Source organism: Medicago sativa, chromosome 5 (assembly GCF_051527215.1).
Source record: "Medicago sativa cultivar Bolivia chromosome 5, Bolivia_mono, whole genome shotgun sequence".
Taxonomy (NCBI): domain Eukaryota; kingdom Viridiplantae; phylum Streptophyta; class Magnoliopsida; order Fabales; family Fabaceae; genus Medicago; species Medicago sativa.
The window spans coordinates 38,168,382-38,190,626 of NC_140753.1; positions in this window are offsets into that span (position 1 = coordinate 38,168,382).

Genomic DNA, 22,245 nt, shown 5'->3' on the forward strand with positions numbered 1-22,245 from the left:
CCCATTTCGGCCGTTTTTGAAAACTCTAAAATCAACTATGGAAGTCGTAGATATGCTTGTTAGATTTCCTAGGAACTATTACATGCTTCGATTCAATAAGGCTAGGCCACTTTATGCCCTTTTTAGTGAAAGAAAAAGGGTCAAAAACGAGTGAAATCCGTAAACTAACAAGGAAATTCACTTAACCCCCATTTTGGCCGTTTTTGAAAATTCTAAAATAAACCATGGAAGTCGTAGATATTCTAGTTAGATTTCCTAAGAACTATTACATGTTTCGATTCAATAAGGCTAGGCCACTTTATCCCCTTTTTATTGAAAGAAAAAGGGTTAAAAACGAGGGAATTCCGTAAATTAACAAGGAAATTCACTTAACCCCCATTTCGGCCGTTTTTGAAAACTCTAGAATCAACCATTGAAGTCGTAGATATGCTTGTTAGATTTCCTAGGAACTATTACATGCTTCAATTCAATAAGGGTAGGCCACTTTATGCCCTTTTTAGTGAAAGAAAAATGGTCAAAAGACGAGTGAAATCCGTAAATTAGCATGGAAATTCACTTAACCCCCATTTCGGCCGTTTTTGAAAACTCTAGAATCAACCATTGAAGTCGTAGATATGCTTGTTAGATTTCCTAGGAACTATTACATGCTCCGATTCAATAAGGGTAGGCCACTTTATGCCCTTTTTAGTGAAAGAAAAAGGGTCAAAAGACGAGTGAAATCCGTAAATTAACAAGGAAATTCACTTAACCCCCATTTCGGCCGTTTTTGAAAATTCTAAAATCAACCATGGAAGTCGTAGATATGCTTGTTAGATTTCTTAAGAACTATTACACGCTTCGATTCAATAAGGCTAGGCCACTTTATCCCCTTTTTATTGAAAGAAAAAGGGTTAAAAACGAGGGAATTCCGTAAATTAACAAGGAAATTCACTTAACCCCCATTTCGGCCGTTTTTGAAAACTCTAGAATCAACCATTGAAGTCGTAGATATGCTTGTTAGATTTCCTAGTAACTATTACATGCTTCAATTCAATAAGGGTAGGCCACTTTATGCCCTTTTTAGTGAAAGAAAAATGGTCAAAGACGAGTGAAATCCGTAAATTAGCATGGAAATTCACTTAACCCCCATTTCGGCCGTTTTTGAAAACTCTAAAATCAACTATGGAAGTCGTAGATATGCTTGTTAGATTTCCTAGGAACTATTACATGCTTCGATTCAATAAGGCTAGGCCACTTTATGCCCTTTTTAGTGAAAGAAAAAGGGTCAAAAACGAGTGAAATCCGTAAACTAACAAGGAAATTCACTTAACCCCCATTTTGGCCGTTTTTGAAAATTCTAAAATAAACCATGGAAGTCGTAGATATTCTAGTTAGATTTCCTAAGAACTATTACATGTTTCGATTCAATAAGGGTAGGCCACTTTATCCCCTTTTTATTGAAAGAAAAAGGGTTAAAAACGAGGGAATTCCGTAAATTAACAAGGAAATTCACTTAACCCCCATTTCGGCCGTTTTTGAAAACTCTAGAATCAACCATTGAAGTTGTAGATATGCTTGTTAGATTTCCTAGGAACTATTACATGCTTCAATTCAATAAGGGTAGGCCACTTTATGCCCTTTTTAGTGAAAGAAAAATGGTCAAAAGACGAGTGAAATCCGTAAATTAGCATGGAAATTCACTTAACCCCCATTTCGGCCGTTTTTGAAAACTCTAGAATCAACCATTGAAGTCGTAGATATGCTTGTTAGATTTCCTAGGAACTATTACATGCTCCGATTCAATAAGGGTAGGCCACTTTATGCCCTTTTTAGTGAAAGAAAAAGGGTCAAAAGACGAGTGAAATCCGTAAATTAACAAGGAAATTCACTTAACCCCCATTTCGGCCATTTTTGGAAACACTAAAATCAACCATGGAAGTCGTAGATATGCTTGTTAGATTTCCTAGGAACTATTACATGCTTCGATTTAATAAGTCTAGGCCACTTTATGCCCTTTTTAGTGAAAGAAAAAGGGTCAAAAACGAGTGAAATCCGTAAACTAACAAGGAAATTCACTTAACCCCCATTTTGGCCGTTTTTGAAAATTCTAAAATAAACCATGGAAGTCGTAGATATTCTAGTTAGATTTCCTAAGAACTATTACATGTTTCGATTCAATAAGGCTAGGCCACTTTATCCCCTTTTTATTGAAAGAAAAAGGGTTAAAAAGGAGGGAATTCCGTAAATTAAAAAGGAAATTCACTTAACCCCCATTTCGGCCGTTTTTGAAAACTCTAGAATCAACCATTGAAGTCGTAGATATGCTTGTTAGATTTCCTAGTAACTATTACATGCTTCAATTCAATAAGGGTAGGCCACTTTATGCCCTTTTTAGTGAAAGAAAAAGGGTCAAAAACGAGTGAAATCCGTAAATTAACAAGGAAATTCACTTAACCCCCATTTCGGCCGTTTTTGAAAACTCTAGAATCAACCATTGAAGGCGTAGATATGCTTGTTAGATTTCCTAGGAACTATTACATGCTCCGATTCAATAAGGGTAGGCCACTTTATGCCCTTTTTAGTGAAAGAAAAAGGGTCAAAAGACGAGTGAAATCCGTAAATTAACAAGGAAATTCACTTAACCCCCATTTCGGCCATTTTTGGAAACACTAAAATCAACCATGGAAGTCGTAGATATGCTTGTTAGATTTCCTAGGAACTATTACATGCTTCGATTTAATAAGTGTAGGCCACTTTATGCCCTTTTTAGTGAAAGAAAAAGGGACAAAAACGAGTGAAATCCGTAAATTAACAAGGAAATTCACTTAACCCCCATTTCGGCCGTTTTTGAAAACTCTAAAATCAACTATGGAAGTCGTAGATATGCTTGTTAGATTTCCTAGGAACTATTACATGCTTCGATTCAATAAGGCTAGGCCACTTTATGCCCTTTTTAGTGAAAGAAAAAGGGTCAAAAACGAGTGAAATCCGTAAACTAACAAGGAAATTCACTTAACCCCCATTTTGGCCGTTTTTGAAAATTCTAAAATAAACCATGGAAGTCGTAGATATTCTAGTTAGATTTCCTAAGAACTATTACATGTTTCGATTCAATAAGGCTAGGCCACTTTATCCCCTTTTTATTGAAAGAAAAAGGGTTAAAAACGAGGGAATTCCGTAAATTAACAAGGAAATTCACTTAACCCCCATTTCGGCCGTTTTTGAAAACTCTAGAATCAACCATTGAAGTCGTAGATATGCTTGTTAGATTTCCTAGGAACTATTACATGCTTCAATTCAATAAGGGTAGGCCACTTTATGCCCTTTTTAGTGAAAGAAAAATGGTCAAAAGACGAGTGAAATCCGTAAATTAGCATGGAAATTCACTTAACCCCCATTTCGGCCGTTTTTGAAAACTCTAGAATCAACCATTGAAGTCGTAGATATGCTTGTTAGATTTCCTAGGAACTATTACATGCTCCGATTCAATAAGGGTAGGCCACTTTATGCCCTTTTTAGTGAAAGAAAAAGGGTAAAAAGACGAGTGAAATCCGTAAATTAACAAGGAAATTCACTTAACCCCCATTTCGGCCATTTTTGGAAACACTAAAATCAACCATGGAAGTCGTAGATATGCTTGTTAGATTTCCTAGGACCTATTACATGCTTCGATTTAATAAGTCTAGGCCACTTTATGCCCTTTTTAGTGAAAGAAAAAGGGTCAAAAACGAGTGAAATCCGTAAATTAACAAGGAAATTCACTTAACCCCCATTTCGGCCGTTTTTGAAAACTCTAAAATCAACTATGGAAGTCGTAGATATGCTTGTTAGATTTCCTAGGAACTATTACATGCTTCGATTCAATAGGACTAGGCCACTTTATGCCCTTTTTAGTGAAAGAAAAAGGGTCAAAAACGAGTGAAATCCGTAAATTAACAAGGAAATTCACTTAACCCCCATTTCGGCCGTTTTTGAAAATTCTAAAATCAACCATGGAAGTCGTAGATATGCTTGTTAGATTTCTTAAGAACTATTACACGCTTTGATTCAATAAGGCTAGGCCACTTTATCCCCTTTTTATTGAAAGAAAAAGGGTTAAAAACGAGGGAATTCCGTAAATTAACAAGGAAATTCACTTAACCCCCATTTCGGCCGTTTTTGAAAACTTTAGAATCAACCATTGAAGTCGTAGATATGCTTGTTAGATTTCCTAGTAACTATTACATGCTTCAATTCAATAAGGGTAGGCCACTTTATGCCCTTTTTAGTGAAAGAAAAATGGTCAAAGACGAGTGAAATCCGTAAATTAGCATGGAAATTCACTTAACCCCCATTTCGGCCGTTTTTGAAAACTCTAAAATCAACTATGGAAGTCGTAGATATGCTTGTTAGATTTCCTAGGAACTATTACATGCTTCGATTCAATAAGGCTAGGCCACTTTATGCCCTTTTTAGTGAAAGAAAAAGGGTCAAAAACGAGTGAAATCCGTAAACTAACAAGGAAATTCACTTAACCCCCATTTTGGCCGTTTTTGAAAATTCTAAAATAAACCATGGAAGTCGTAGATATTCTAGTTAGATTTCCTAAGAACTATTACATGTTTCGATTCAATAAGGCTAGGCCACTTTATCCCCTTTTTGTTGAAAGAAAAAGGGTTAAAAACGAGGGAATTCCGTAAATTAACAAGGAAATTCACTTAACCCCCATTTCGGCCGTTTTTGAAAACTCTAGAATCAACCATTGAAGTCGTAGATATGCTTGTTAGATTTCCTAGGAACTATTACATGCTTCAATTCAATAAGGGTAGGCCACTTTATGCCCTTTTTAGTGAAAGAAAAATGGTCAAAAGACGAGTGAAATCCGTAAATTAGCATGGAAATTCACTTAACCCCCATTTCGGCCGTTTTTGAAAACTCTAGAATCAACCATTGAAGTCGTAGATATGCTTGTTAGATTTCCTAGGAACTATTACATGCTCCGATTCAATAAGGGAAGGCCACTTTATGCCCTTTTTAGTGAAAGAAAAAGGGTCAAAAGACGAGTGAAATCCGTAAATTAACAAGGAAATTCACTTAACCCCCATTTCGGCCGTTTTTGAAAATTCTAAAATCAACCATGGAAGTCGTAGATATTCTAGTTAGATTTCCTAAGAACTATTACATGTTTCGATTCAATAAGGCTAGGCCACTTTATCCCCTTTTTATTGAAAGAAAAAGGGTTAAAAAGGAGGGAATTCCGTAAATTAAAAAGGAAATTCACTTAACCCCCATTTCGGCCGTTTTTGAAAACTCTAGAATCAACCATTGAAGTCGTAGATATGCTTGTTAGATTTCCTAGTAACTATTACATGCTTCAATTCAATAAGGGTAGGCCACTTTATGCCCTTTTTAGTGAAAGAAAAAGGGTCAAAAACGAGTGAAATCCGTAAATTAACAAGGAAATTCACTTAACCCCCATTTCGGCCGTTTTTGAAAACTCTAGAATCAACCATTGAAGGCGTAGATATGCTTGTTAGATTTCCTAGGAACTATTACATGCTCCGATTCAATAAGGGTAGGCCACTTTATGCCCTTTTTAGTGAAAGAAAAAGGGTCAAAAGACGAGTGAAATCCGTAAATTAACAAGGAAATTCACTTAACCCCCATTTCGGCCATTTTTGGAAACACTAAAATCAACCATGGAAGTCGTAGATATGCTTGTTAGATTTCCTAGGAACTATTACATGCTTCGATTTAATAAGTGTAGGCCACTTTATGCCCTTTTTAGTGAAAGAAAAAGGGACAAAAACGAGTGAAATCCGTAAATTAACAAGGAAATTCACTTAACCCCCATTTCGGCCGTTTTTGAAAACTCTAAAATCAACTATGGAAGTCGTAGATATGCTTGTTAGATTTCCTAGGAACTATTACATGCTTCGATTCAATAAGGCTAGGCCACTTTATGCCCTTTTTAGTGAAAGAAAAAGGGTCAAAAACGAGTGAAATCCGTAAACTAACAAGGAAATTCACTTAACCCCCATTTTGGCCGTTTTTGAAAATTCTAAAATAAACCATGGAAGTCGTAGATATTCTAGTTAGATTTCCTAAGAACTATTACATGTTTCGATTCAATAAGGCTAGGCCACTTTATCCCCTTTTTATTGAAAGAAAAAGGGTTAAAAACGAGGGAATTCCGTAAATTAACAAGGAAATTCACTTAACCCCCATTTCGGCCGTTTTTGAAAACTCTAGAATCAACCATTGAAGTCGTAGATATGCTTGTTAGATTTCCTAGGAACTATTACATGCTTCAATTCAATAAGGGTAGGCCACTTTATGCCCTTTTTAGTGAAAGAAAAATGGTCAAAAGACGAGTGAAATCCGTAAATTAGCATGGAAATTCACTTAACCCCCATTTCGGCCGTTTTTGAAAACTCTAGAATCAACCATTGAAGTCGTAGATATGCTTGTTAGATTTCCTAGGAACTATTACATGCTCCGATTCAATAAGGGTAGGCCACTTTATGCCCTTTTTAGTGAAAGAAAAAGGGTAAAAAGACGAGTGAAATCCGTAAATTAACAAGGAAATTCACTTAACCCCCATTTCGGCCATTTTTGGAAACACTAAAATCAACCATGGAAGTCGTAGATATGCTTGTTAGATTTCCTAGGACCTATTACATGCTTCGATTTAATAAGTCTAGGCCACTTTATGCCCTTTTTAGTGAAAGAAAAAGGGTCAAAAACGAGTGAAATCCGTAAATTAACAAGGAAATTCACTTAACCCCCATTTCGGCCGTTTTTGAAAACTCTAAAATCAACTATGGAAGTCGTAGATATGCTTGTTAGATTTCCTAGGAACTATTACATGCTTCGATTCAATAGGACTAGGCCACTTTATGCCCTTTTTAGTGAAAGAAAAAGGGTCAAAAACGAGTGAAATCCGTAAATTAACAAGGAAATTCACTTAACCCCCATTTCGGCCGTTTTTGAAAATTCTAAAATCAACCATGGAAGTCGTAGATATGCTTGTTAGATTTCTTAAGAACTATTACACGCTTCGATTCAATAAGGCTAGGCCACTTTATCCCCTTTTTATTGAAAGAAAAAGGGTTAAAAACGAGGGAATTCCGTAAATTAACAAGGAAATTCACTTAACCCCCATTTCGGCCGTTTTTGAAAACTTTAGAATCAACCATTGAAGTCGTAGATATGCTTGTTAGATTTCCTAGTAACTATTACATGCTTCAATTCAATAAGGGTAGGCCACTTTATGCCCTTTTTAGTGAAAGAAAAATGGTCAAAGACGAGTGAAATCCGTAAATTAGCATGGAAATTCACTTAACCCCCATTTCGGCCGTTTTTGAAAACTCTAAAATCAACTATGGAAGTCGTAGATATGCTTGTTAGATTTCCTAGGAACTATTACATGCTTCGATTCAATAAGGCTAGGCCACTTTATGCCCTTTTTAGTGAAAGAAAAAGGGTCAAAAACGAGTGAAATCCGTAAACTAACAAGGAAATTCACTTAACCCCCATTTTGGCCGTTTTTGAAAATTCTAAAATAAACCATGGAAGTCGTAGATATTCTAGTTAGATTTCCTAAGAACTATTACATGTTTCGATTCAATAAGGCTAGGCCACTTTATCCCCTTTTTGTTGAAAGAAAAAGGGTTAAAAACGAGGGAATTCCGTAAATTAACAAGGAAATTCACTTAACCCCCATTTCGGCCGTTTTTGAAAACTCTAGAATCAACCATTGAAGTCGTAGATATGCTTGTTAGATTTCCTAGGAACTATTACATGCTTCAATTCAATAAGGGTAGGCCACTTTATGCCCTTTTTAGTGAAAGAAAAATGGTCAAAAGACGAGTGAAATCCGTAAATTAGCATGGAAATTCACTTAACCCCCATTTCGGCCGTTTTTGAAAACTCTAGAATCAACCATTGAAGTCGTAGATATGCTTGTTAGATTTCCTAGGAACTATTACATGCTCCGATTCAATAAGGGAAGGCCACTTTATGCCCTTTTTAGTGAAAGAAAAAGGGTCAAAAGACGAGTGAAATCCGTAAATTAACAAGGAAATTCACTTAACCCCCATTTCGGCCGTTTTTGAAAATTCTAAAATCAACCATGGAAGTCGTAGATATGCTTGTTAGATTTCTTAAGAACTATTACACGCTTCGATTCAATAAGGCTAGGCCACTTTATCCCCTTTTTATTGAAAGAAAAAGGGTTAAAAACGAGGGAATTCCGTAAATTAACAAGGAAATTCACTTAACCCCCATTTCGGCCGTTTTTGAAGACTCTAGAATCAACCATTGAAGTCGTAGATATGCTTGTTAGATTTCCTAGTAACTATTACATGCTTCAATTCAATAAGGGTAGGCCACTTTATGCCCTTTTTAGTGAAAGAAAAATGGTCAAAGACGAGTGAAATCCGTAAATTAGCATGGAAATTCACTTAACCCCCATTTCGGCCGTTTTTGAAAACTCTAAAATCAACTATGGAAGTCGTAGATATGCTTGTTAGATTTCCTAGGAACTATTACATGCTTCGATTCAATAAGGCTAGGCCACTTTATGCCCTTTTTAGTGAAAGAAAAAGGGTCAAAAACGAGTGAAATCCGTAAACTAACAAGGAAATTCACTTAACCCCCATTTTGGCCGTTTTTGAAAATTCTAAAATAAACCATGGAAGTCGTAGATATTCTAGTTAGATTTCCTAAGAACTATTACATGTTTCGATTCAATAAGGCTAGGCCACTTTATCCCCTTTTTATTGAAAGAAAAAGGGTTAAAAACGAGGGAATTCCGTAAATTAACAAGGAAATTCACTTAACCCCCATTTCGGCCGTTTTTGAAAACTCTAGAATCAACCATTGAAGTCGTAGATATGCTTGTTAGATTTCCTAGGAACTATTACATGCTTCAATTCAATAAGGGTAGGCCACTTTATGCCCTTTTTAGTGAAAGAAAAATGGTCAAAAGACGAGTGAAATCCGTAAATTAGCATGGAAATTCACTTAACCCCCATTTCGGCCGTTTTTGAAAACTCTAGAATCAACCATTGAAGTCGTAGATATGCTTGTTAGATTTCCTAGGAACTATTACATGCTCCGATTCAATAAGGGTAGGCCACTTTATGCCCTTTTTAGTGAAAGAAAAAGGGTCAAAAGACGAGTGAAATCCGTAAATTAACAAGGAAATTCACTTAACCCCCATTTCGGCCGTTTTTGAAAATTCTAAAATCAACCATGGAAGTCGTAGATATGCTTGTTAGATTTCTTAAGAACTATTACACGCTTCGATTCAATAAGGCTAGGCCACTTTATCCCCTTTTTATTGAAAGAAAAAGGGTTAAAAACGAGGGAATTCCGTAAATTAACAAGGAAATTCACTTAACCCCCATTTCGGCCGTTTTTGAAAACTCTAGAATCAACCATTGAAGTCGTAGATATGCTTGTTAGATTTCCTAGTAACTATTACATGCTTCAATTCAATAAGGGTAGGCCACTTTATGCCCTTTTTAGTGAAAGAAAAATGGTCAAAGACGAGTGAAATCCGTAAATTAGCATGGAAATTCACTTAACCCCCATTTCGGCCGTTTTTGAAAACTCTAAAATCAACTATGGAAGTCGTAGATATGCTTGTTAGATTTCCTAGGAACTATTACATGCTTCGATTCAATAAGGCTAGGCCACTTTATGCCCTTTTTAGTGAAAGAAAAAGGGTCAAAAACGAGTGAAATCCGTAAACTAACAAGGAAATTCACTTAACCCCCATTTTGGCCGTTTTTGAAAATTCTAAAATAAACCATGGAAGTCGTAGATATTCTAGTTAGATTTCCTAAGAACTATTACATGTTTCGATTCAATAAGGCTAGGCCACTTTATCCCCTTTTTATTGAAAGAAAAAGGGTTAAAAACGAGGGAATTCCGTAAATTAACAAGGAAATTCACTTAACCCCCATTTCAGCCGTTTTTGAAAACTCTAGAATCAACCATTGAAGTTGTAGATATGCTTGTTAGATTTCCTAGGAACTATTACATGCTTCAATTCAATAAGGGTAGGCCACTTTATGCCCTTTTTAGTGAAAGAAAAATGGTCAAAAGACGAGTGAAATCCGTAAATTAGCATGGAAATTCACTTAACCCCCATTTCGGCCGTTTTTGAAAACTCTAGAATCAACCATTGAAGTCGTAGATATGCTTGTTAGATTTCCTAGGAACTATTACATGCTCCGATTCAATAAGGGTAGGCCACTTTATGCCCTTTTTAGTGAAAGAAAAAGGGTCAAAAGACGAGTGAAATCCGTAAATTAACAAGGAAATTCACTTAACCCCCATTTCGGCCATTTTTGGAAACACTAAAATCAACCATGGAAGTCGTAGATATGCTTGTTAGATTTCCTAGGAACTATTACATGCTTCGATTTAATAAGTCTAGGCCACTTTATGCCCTTTTTAGTGAAAGAAAAAGGGTCAAAAACGAGTGAAATCCGTAAATTAACAAGGAAATTCACTTAACCCCCATTTCGGCCGTTTTTGAAAACTCTAAAATCAACTATGGAAGTCGTAGATATGCTTGTTAGATTTCCTAGGAACTATTACATGCTTCGATTCAATAAGGCTAGGCCACTTTATGCCCTTTTTAGTGAAAGAAAAAGGGTCAAAAACGAGTGAAATCCGTAAACTAACAAGGAAATTCACTTAACCCCCATTTTGGCCGTTTTTGAAAATTCTAAAATAAACCATGGAAGTCGTAGATATTCTAGTTAGATTTCCTAAGAACTATTACATGTTTCGATTCAATAAGGCTAGGCCACTTTATCCCCTTTTTATTGAAAGAAAAAGGGTTAAAAAGGAGGGAATTCCGTAAATTAACAAGGAAATTCACTTAACCCCCATTTCGGCCGTTTTTGAAAACTCTAGAATCAACCATTGAAGTCGTAGATATGCTTGTTAGATTTCCTAGTAACTATTACATGCTTCAATTCAATAAGGGTAGGCCACTTTATGCCCTTTTTAGTGAAAGAAAAAGGGTCAAAAACGAGTGAAATCCGTAAATTAACAAGGAAATTCACTTAACCCCCATTTCGGCCGTTTTTGAAAACTCTAGAATCAACCATTGAAGGCGTAGATATGCTTGTTAGATTTCCTAGGAACTATTACATGCTCCGATTCAATAAGGGTAGGCCACTTTATGCCCTTTTTAGTGAAAGAAAAAGGGTCAAAAGACGAGTGAAATCCGTAAATTAACAAGGAAATTCACTTAACCCCCATTTCGGCCATTTTTGGAAACACTAAAATCAACCATGGAAGTCGTAGATATGCTTGTTAGATTTCCTAGGAACTATTACATGCTTCGATTTAATAAGTGTAGGCCACTTTATGCCCTTTTTAGTGAAAGAAAAAGGGACAAAAACGAGTGAAATCCGTAAATTAACAAGGAAATTCACTTAACCCCCATTTCGGCCGTTTTTGAAAACTCTAAAATCAACTATGGAAGTCGTAGATATGCTTGTTAGATTTCCTAGGAACTATTACATGCTTCGATTCAATAAGGCTAGGCCACTTTATGCCCTTTTTAGTGAAAGAAAAAGGGTAAAAAAGAGTGAAATCCGTAAACTAACAAGGAAATTCACTTAACCCCCATTTTGGCCGTTTTTGAAAATTCTAAAATAAACCATGGAAGTCGTAGATATTCTAGTTAGATTTCCTAAGAACTATTACATGTTTCGATTCAATAAGGCTAGGCCACTTTATGCCCTTTTTATTGAAAGAAAAAGGGTCAAAAACGAGGGAATTCCGTAAATTAACAAGGAAATTCACTTAACCCCCATTTCGGCCGTTTTTGAAAACTCTAGATATCAACCATTGAAGTCGTAGATATGCTTGTTAGATTTCCTAGGAACTATTACATGCTTCAATTCAATAAGGGTAGGCCACTTTATGCCCTTTTTAGTGAAAGAAAAATGGTCAAAAGACGAGTGAAATCCGTAAATTAGCATGGAAATTCACTTAACCCCCATTTCGGCCGTTTTTGAAAACTCTAGAATCAACCATTGAAGTCGTAGATATGCTTGTTAGATTTCCTAGGAACTATTACATGCTCCGATTCAATAAGGGTAGGCCACTTTATGCCCTTTTTAGTGAAAGAAAAAGGGTCAAAAGACGAGTGAAATCCGTAAATTAACAAGGAAATTCACTTAACCCCCATTTCGGCCATTTTTGGAAACACTAAAATCAACCATGGAAGTCGTAGATATGCTTGTTAGATTTCCTAGGAACTATTACATGCTTCGATTTAATAAGTCTAGGCCACTTTATGCCCTTTTTAGTGAAAGAAAAAGGGTCAAAAACGAGTGAAATCCGTAAATTAACAAGGAAATTCACTTAACCCCCATTTCGGCCGTTTTTGAAAACTCTAAAATCAACTATGGAAGTCGTAGATATGCTTGTTAGATTTCCTAGGAACTATTACATGCTTCGATTCAATAAGGCTAGGCCACTTTATGCCCTTTTTAGTGAAAGAAAAAGGGTCAAAAACGAGTGAAATCCGTAAACTAACAAGGAAATTCACTTAACCCCCATTTTGGCCGTTTTTGAAAATTCTAAAATAAACCATGGAAGTCGTAGATATTCTAGTTAGATTTCCTAAGAACTATTACATGTTTCGATTCAATAAGGCTAGGCCACTTTATCCCCTTTTTATTGAAAGAAAAAGGGTTAAAAACGAGGGAATTCCGTAAATTAACAAGGAAATTCACTTAACCCCCATTTCGGCCGTTTTTGAAAACTCTAGAATCAACCATTGAAGTCGTAGATATGCTTGTTAGATTTCCTAGTAACTATTACATGCTTCAATTCAATAAGGGTAGGCCACTTTATGCCCTTTTTAGTGAAAGAAAAAGGGTCAAAAACGAGTGAAATCCGTAAATTAACAAGGAAATTCACTTAACCCCCATTTCGGCCGTTTTTGAAAACTCTAGAATCAACCATTGAAGGCGTAGATATGCTTGTTAGATTTCCTAGGAACTATTACATGCTCCGATTCAATAAGGGTAGGCCACTTTATGCCCTTTTTAGTGAAAGAAAAAGGGTCAAAAGACGAGTGAAATCCGTAAATTAACAAGGAAATTCACTTAACCCCCATTACGGCCATTTTTGGAAACACTAAAATCAACCATGGAAGTCGTAGATATGCTTGTTAGATTTCCTAGGAACTATTACATGCTTCGATTTAATAAGTCTAGGCCACTTTATGCCCTTTTTAGTGAAAGAAAAAGGGTCAAAAACGAGTGAAATCCGTAAATTAACAAGGAAATTCACTTAACCCCCATTTCGGCCGTTTTTGAAAACTCTAAAATCAACTATGGAAGTCGTAGATATGCTTGTTAGATTTCCTAGGAACTATTACATGCTTCGATTCAATAAGGCTAGGCCACTTTATGCCCTTTTTAGTGAAAGAAAAAGGGTAAAAAAGAGTGAAATCCGTAAACTAACAAGGAAATTCACTTAACCCCCATTTTGGCCATTTTTGAAAATTCTAAAATAAACCATGGAAGTCGTAGATATTCTAGTTAGATTTCCTAAGAACTATTACATGTTTCGATTCAATAAGGCTAGGCCACTTTATGCCCTTTTTATTGAAAGAAAAAGGGTCAAAAACGAGGGAATTCCGTAAATTAACAAGGAAATTCACTTAACCCCCATTTCGGCCGTTTTTGAAAACTCTAGATATCAACCATTGAAGTCGTAGATATGCTTGTTAGATTTCCTAGGAACTATTACATGCTTCAATTCAATAAGGGTAGGCCACTTTATGCCCTTTTTAGTGAAAGAAAAATGATCAAAAGACGAGTGAAATCCGTAAATTAGCATGGAAATTCACTTAACCCCCATTTCGGCCGTTTTTGAAAACTCTAGAATCAACCATTGAAGGCGTAGATATGCTTGTTAGATTTCCTAGGAACTATTACATGCTCCGATTCAATAAGGGTAGGCCACTTTATGCCCTTTTTAGTGAAAGAAAAAGGGTCAAAAGACGAGTGAAATCCGTAAATTAACAAGGAAATTCACTTAACCCCCATTTTGGCCATTTTTGGAAACACCAAAATCAACCATGGAAATCGTAGATAAGCTTGTTAGATTTCCTAGGAACTATTACATGCTTCGATTTAATAAGTCTAGGCCACTTTATGCCCTTTTTAGTGAAAGAAAAAGGGTCAAAAACGAGTGAAATCCGTAAATTAACAAGGAAATTCACTTAACCCCCATTTCGGCCGTTTTTGAAAACTCTAAAATCAACTATGGAAGTCGTAGATATGCTTGTTAGATTTCCTAGGAACTATTACATGCTTCGATTCAATAAGGCTAGGCCACTTTATGCCGTTTTTAGTGAAAGAAAAAGGGTAACAAACGAGTGAAATCCGTAAACTAACAAGGAAATTCACTTAACCCCCATTTTGGCCGTTTTTGAAAATTCTAAAATAAACCATGGAAGTCGTAGATATTCTAGTTAGATTTCCTAAGAACTATTACATGTTTCGATTCAATAAGGCTAGGCCACTTTATGCCCTTTTTATTGAAAGAAAAAGGGTCAAAAACGAGGGAATTCCGTAAATTAACAAGGAAATTCACTTAACCCCCATTTCGGCCGTTTTTGAAAACTCTAGATATCAACCATTGAAGTCGTAGATATGCTTGTTAGATTTCCTAGGAACTATTACATGCTTCAATTCAATAAGGGTAGGCCACTTTATGCCCTTTTTAGTGAAAGAAAAATGATCAAAAGACGAGTGAAATCCGTAAATTAGCATGGAAATTCACTTAACCCCCATTTCGGCCGTTTTTGAAAACTCTAGAATCAACCATTGAAGTCGTAGATATGCTTGTTAGATTTCCTAGGAACTATTACATGCCCCAATTCAATAAGGGTAGGCCACTTTATGCCCTTTTTAGTGAAAGAAAAAGGGTCAAAAGACGAGTGAAATCCGTAAATTAACAAGGAAATTCACTTAACCCCCATTTCGGCCATTTTTGGAAACACCAAAATCAACCATGGAAGTCGTAGATAAGCTTGTTAGATTTCCTAGGAACTATTACATGCTTCGATTTAATAAGTCTAGGCTACTTTATGCCATTTTTAGTGAAAGAAAAAGGGTCAAAAACGAGTGAAATCCGTAAATTAACAAGGAAATTCACTTAACCCCCATTTCGGCCGTTTTTGAAAACTCTAAAATCAACTATGGAAGTCGTAGATATGCTTGTTAGATTTCCTAGGAACTATTACATGCTTCGATTCAATAAGGCTAGGCCACTTTATGCCCTTTTTAGTGAAAGAAAAAGGGTAACAAACGAGTGAAATCCGTAAACTAACAAGGAAATTCACTTAACCCCCATTTTGGCCGTTTTTGAAAATTCTAAAATAAACCATGGAAGTCGTAGATATTCTAGTTAGATTTCCTAAGAACTATTACATGTTTCGATTCAATAAGGCTAGGCCACTTTATGCCCTTTTTATTGAAAGAAAAAGGGTCAAAAACGAGGGAATTCCGTAAATTAACAAGGAAATTCACTTAACCCCCATTTCGGCCGTTTTTGAAAACTCTAAAATCAACTATGGAAGTCGTAGATATGCTTGTTAGATTTCCTAGGAACTATTACATGCTTCGATTCAATAGGACTAGGCCACTTTATGCCCTTTTTATTGAAAGAAAAAGGGTCAAAAACGAGGGAATTCCGTAAATTAACAAGGAAATTCACTTAACCCCCATTTCGGCCGTTTTTGAAAACTCTAAAATCAACCATGGAAGTCGTAGATATGCTTGTTAGATTTCTTAAGAACTATTACACGCTTCGATTCAATAAGGCTAGGCCACTTTATGCCCTTTTTAGTGAAAGAAAAATTGTCAAAAACGAGTGAAATCCGTAAATTAGCATGGAAATTCACTTAACGCCCATTTCGGCCGTTTTTGAAAACTCTAGAATCAACCATTGAAGTCGTAGATATGCTTGTTAGATTTCCTAGGAACTATTACATGCTTCGATTTAATAAGTCTAGGCCACTTTATGCCCTTTTTAGTGAAAGAAAAAGGGTCAAAAACGAGTGAAATCCGTAAATTAACAAGGAAATTCACTTAACCCCCATTTCGGCCGTTTTTGAAAACTCTAAAATCAACTATGGAAGTCGTAGATATGCTTGTTAGATTTCCTAGGAACTATTACATGCTTCGATTCAATAAGGCTAGGCCACTTTATGCCCTTTTTAGTGAAAGAAAAAGGGTCAAAAACGAGTGAAATCCGTAAACTAACAAGGAAATTCACTTAACCCCCATTTTGGCCGTTTTTGAAAATTCTAAAATAAACCATGGAAGTCGTAGATATTCTAGTTAGATTTCCTAAGAACTATTACATGTTTCGATTCAATAAGGCTAGGCCACTTTATGCCCTTTTTATTGAAAGAAAAAGGGTCAAAAACGAGGGAATTCCGTAAATTAACAAGGAAATTCACTTAACCCCCATTTCGGCCATTTTTGAAAACTCTAGATATCAACCATTGAAGTCGTAGATATGCTTGTTAGATTTCCTAGGAACTATTACATGCTTCAATTCAATAAGGGTAGGCCACTTTATGCCCTTTTTAGTGAAAGAAAAATGGTCAAAAGACGAGTGAAATCCGTAAATTAGCATGGAAATTCACTTAACCCCCATTTCGGCCGTTTTTGAAAACTCTAGAATCAACCATTGAAGTCGTAGATATGCTTGTTAGATTTCCTAGGAACTATTACATGCTCCGATTCAATAAGGGTAGGCCACTTTATGCCCTTTTTAGTGAAAGAAAAAGGGTCAAAAGACGAGTGAAATCCGTAAATTAACAAGGAAATTCACTTAACCCCCATTTCGGCCATTTTTGGAAACACCAAAATCAACCATGGAAGTCGTAGATAAGCTTGTTAGATTTCCTAGGAACTATTACATGCTTCGATTTAATAAGTCTAGGCCACTTTATGCCCTTTTTAGTGAAAGAAAAAGGGTCAAAAACGAGTGAAATCCGTAAATTAACAAGGAAATTCACTTAACCCCCATTTCGGCCGTTTTTGAAAACTCTAAAATCAACTATGGAAGTCGTAGATATGCTTGTTAGATTTCCTAGGAACTATTACATGCTTCGATTCAATAAGGCTAGGCCACTTTATGCCCTTTTTAGTGAAAGAAAAAGGGTCAAAAACGAGTGAAATCCGTAAACTAACAAGGAAATTCACTTAACCCCCATTTGGGCCGTTTTTGAAAATTCTAAAATAAACCATGGAAGTCGTAGATATTCTAGTTAGATTTCCTAAGAACTATTACATGTTTCGATTCAATAAGGCTAGGCCACTTTATCCCCTTTTTATTGAAAGAAAAAGGGTTAAAAACGAGGGAATTCCGTAAATTAACAAGGAAATTCACTTAACCCCCATTTCGGCCGTTTTTGAAAACTCTAGAATCAACCATTGAAGTCGTAGATATGCTTGTTAGATTTCCTAGGAACTATTACATGCTTCAATTCAATAAGGGTAGGCCACTTTATGCCCTTTTTAGTGAAAGAAAAATGGTCAAAAGACGAGTGAAATCCGTAAATTAGCATGGAAATTCACTTAACCCCCATTTCGGCCGTTTTTGAAAACTCTAAAATCAACCATGGAAGTCGTAGATATGCTTGTTAGATTTCTTAAGAACTATTACACGCTCCGATTCAATAAGGGTAGGCCACTTTATGCCCCTTTTAGTGAAAGAAAAAGGGTCAAAAGACGAGTGAAATCCGTAAATTAGCATGGAAATTCACTTAACCCCCATTTCGGCCATTTTTGAAAACTCTAGAATCAACCATTGAAGTCGTAGATATGCTTGTTAGATTTCCTAGGAACTATTACATGCTTCGATTTAATAAGTCTAGGCCACTTTATGCCCTTTTTAGTGAAAGAAAAAGGGTCAAAAACGAGTGAAATCCGTAAATTAACAAGGAAATTCACTTAACCCCCATTTCGGCCGTTTTTGAAAACTCTAAAATCAACTATGGAAGTCGTAGATATGCTTGTTAGATTTCCTAGGAACTATTACATGCTTCGATTCAATAAGGCTAGGCCACTTTATGCCCTTTTTAGTGAAAGAAAAAGGGTCAAAAACGAGTGAAATCCGTAAACTAACAAGGAAATTCACTTAACCCCCATTTTGGCCGTTTTTGAAAATTCTAAAATAAACCATGGAAGTCGTAGATATTCTAGTTAGATTTCCTAAGAACTATTACATGTTTCGATTCAATAAGGCTAGGCCACTTTATGCCCTTTTTATTGAAAGAAAAAGGGTCAAAAACGAGGGAATTCCGTAAATTAACAAGGAAATTCACTTAACCCCCATTTCGGCCATTTTTGAAAACTCTAGATATCAACCATTGAAGTCGTAGATATGCTTGTTAGATTTCCTAGGAACTATTACATGCTTCAATTCAATAAGGGTAGGCCACTTTATGCCCTTTTTAGTGAAAGAAAAATGGTCAAAAGACGAGTGAAATCCGTAAATTAGCATGGAAATTCACTTAACCCCCATTTCGGCCGTTTTTGAAAACTCTAGAATCAACCATTGAAGTCGTAGATATGCTTGTTAGATTTCCTAGGAACTATTACATGCTCCGATTCAATAAGGGTAGGCCACTTTATGCCCTTTTTAGTGAAAGAAAAAGGGTCAAAAGACGAGTGAAATCCGTAAATTAACAAGGAAATTCACTTAACCCCCATTTCGGCCATTTTTGGAAACACCAAAATCAACCATGGAAGTCGTAGATAAGCTTGTTAGATTTCCTAGGAACTATTACATGCTTCGATTTAATAAGTCTAGGCCACTTTATGCCCTTTTTAGTGAAAGAAAAAGGGTCAAAAACGAGTGAAATCCGTAAATTAACAAGGAAATTCACTTAACCCCCATTTCGGCCGTTTTTGAAAACTCTAAAATCAACTATGGAAGTCGTAGATATGCTTGTTAGATTTCCTAGGAACTATTACATGCTTCGATTCAATAAGGCTAGGCCACTTTATGCCCTTTTTAGTGAAAGAAAAAGGGTAACAAACGAGTGAAATCCGTAAACTAACAAGGAAATTCACTTAACCCCCATTTTGGCCGTTTTTGAAAATTCTAAAATAAACCATGGAAGTCGTAGATATTCTAGTTAGATTTCCTAAGAACTATTACATGTTTCGATTCAATAAGGCTAGGCCACTTTATGCCCTTTTTATTGAAAGAAAAAGGGTCAAAAACGAGGGAATTCCGTAAATTCACTTAACCCCCATTTCGACCGTTTTTGAAAACTCTAGATATCAACCATTGAAGTCGTAGATATGCTTGTTAGATTTCCTAGGAACTATTACATGCTTCCATTCAATAAGGGTAGGCCACTTTATGCCCTTTTTAGTGAAAGAAAAAGGGTCAAAAGACAAGTGAAATCCGTAAATTAACAAGGAAATTCACTTAACCCCCATTTCGGCCGTTTTTGAAAACTCTAAAATCAACCATGGAAGTCGTAGATATGCTTGTTAGATTTCTTAAGAACTATTACACGCTCCGATTCAATAAGGGTAGGCCACTTTATATCCTTTTTAGTGAAAGAAAAATGGTCAAAAACGAGTGAAATCCGTAAATTAGCATGGAAATTCACTTAACCCCCATTTCGGCCGTTTTTGAAAACTCTAAAATCAACCATGGAAGTCGTAGATATGCTTGTTAGATTTCTTAAGAACTATTACACGCTCCGATTCAATAAGGGTAGGCCACTTTATGCCCTTTTTAGTGAAAGAAAAATGGTCAAAAACGAGTGAAATCCGTAAATTAGCATGGAAATTCACTTAACCCCCATTTCGGCCGTTTTTGAAAACTCTAAAATCAACCATGGAAGTCGTAGATATGCTTGTTAGATTTCTTAAGAACTATTACACGCTCCGATTCAATAAGGGTAGGCCACTTTATGCCCTTTTTAGTGAAAGAAAAAGGGTCAAAAACGAGTGAAATCCGTAAATTAACAAGGAAATTCACTTAACCCCCATTTCGGCCGTTTTTGAAAACTCTAGAATCAACCATTGAAGGCGTAGATATGCTTGTTAGATTTCCTAGGAACTATTACATGCTCCGATTCAATAAGGGTAGGCCACTTTATGCCCTTTTTAGTGAAAGAAAAAGGGTCAAAAGACGAGTGAAATCCGTAAATTAACAAGGAAATTCACTTAACCCCCATTTCGGCCATTTTTGGAAACACTAAAATCAACCATGGAAGTCGTAGATATGCTTGTTAGATTTCCTAGGAACTATTACATGCTTCGATTTAATAAGTATAGGCCACTTTATGCCCTTTTTAGTGAAAGAAAAAGGGTCAAAAACGAGTGAAATCCGTAAATTAACAAGGAAATTCACTTAACCCCCATTTCGGCCGTTTTTGAAAACTCTAAAATCAACTATGGAAGTCGTAGATATGCTTGTTAGATTTCCTAGGAACTATTACATGCTTCGATTCAATAAGGCTAGGCCACTTTATGCCCTTTTTAGTGAAAGAAAAAGGGTAAAAAAGAGTGAAATCCGTAAACTAACAAGGAAATTCACTTAACCCCCATTTTGGCCGTTTTTGAAAATTCTAAAATAAACCATGGAAGTCGTAGATATTCTAGTTAGATTTCCTAAGAACTATTACATGTTTCGATTCAATAAGGCTAGGCCACTTTATGCCCTTTTTATTGAAAGAAAAAGGGTCAAAAACGAGGGAATTCCGTAAATTAACAAGGAAATTCACTTAACCCCCATTTCGGCCGTTTTTGAAAACTCTAGATATCAACCATTGAAGTCGTAGATATGCTTGTTAGATTTCCTAGGAACTATTACATGCTTCAATTCAATAAGGGTAGGCCACTTTATGCCCTTTTTAGTGAAAGAAAAATGATCAAAAGACGAGTGAAATCCGTAAATTAGCATGGAAATTCACTTAACCCCCATTTCGGCCGTTTTTGAAAACTCTAGAATCAACCATTGAAGTCGTAGATATGCTTGTTAGATTTCCTAGGAACTATTACATGCTCCGATTCAATAAGGGTAGGCCACTTTATGCCCTTTTTAGTGAAAGAAAAAGGGTCAAAAGACGAGTGAAATCCGTAAATTAACAAGGAAATTCACTTAACCCCCATTTCGGCCATTTTTGGAAACACCAAAATCAACCATGGAAGTCGTAGATAAGCTTGTTAGATTTCCTAGGAACTATTACATGCTTCGATTTAATAAGTCTAGGCCACTTTATGCCCTTTTTAGTGAAAGAAAAAGGGTCAAAAACGAGTGAAATCCGTAAATTAACAAGGAAATTCACTTAAACCCCATTTCGGCCGTTTTTGAAAACTCTAAAATCAACTATGGAAGTCGTAGATATGCTTGTTAGATTTCCTAGGAACTATTACATGCTTCGATTCAATAAGGCTAGGCCACTTTATGCCCTTTTTAGTGAAAGAAAAAGGGTAACAAACGAGTGAAATCCGTAAACTAACAAGGAAATTCACTTAACCCCCATTTTGGCCGTTTTTGAAAATTCTAAAATAAACCATGGAAGTCGTAGATATGCTTGTTAGATTTCTTAAGAACTATTACACGCTCCGATTCAATAAGGGTAGGCCACTTTATGCCCTTTTTAGTGAAAGAAAAAGGGTCAAAAACGAGTGAAATCCGTAAATTAACAAGGAAATTCACTTAACCCCCATTTCGGCCGTTTTTGAAAACTCTAGAATCAACCATTGAAGGCGTAGATATGCTTGTTAGATTTCCTAGGAACTATTACATGCTCCGATTCAATAAGGGTAGGCCACTTTATGCCCTTTTTAGTGAAAGAAAAAGGGTCAAAAGACGAGTGAAATCCGTAAATTAACAAGGAAATTCACTTAACCCCCATTTCGGCCATTTTTGGAAACACTAAAATCAACCATGGAAGTCGTAGATATGCTTGTTAGATTTCCTAGGAACTATTACATGCTTCGATTTAATAAGTATAGGCCACTTTATGCCCTTTTTAGTGAAAGAAAAAGGGTCAAAAACGAGTGAAATCCGTAAATTAACAAGGAAATTCACTTAACCCCCATTTCGGCCGTTTTTAAAAACTCTAAAATCAACTATGGAAGTCGTAGATATGCTTGTTAGATTTCCTAGGAACTATTACATGCTTCGATTCAATAAGGCTAGGCCACTTTATGCCCTTTTTAGTGAAAGAAAAAGGGTAAAAAAGAG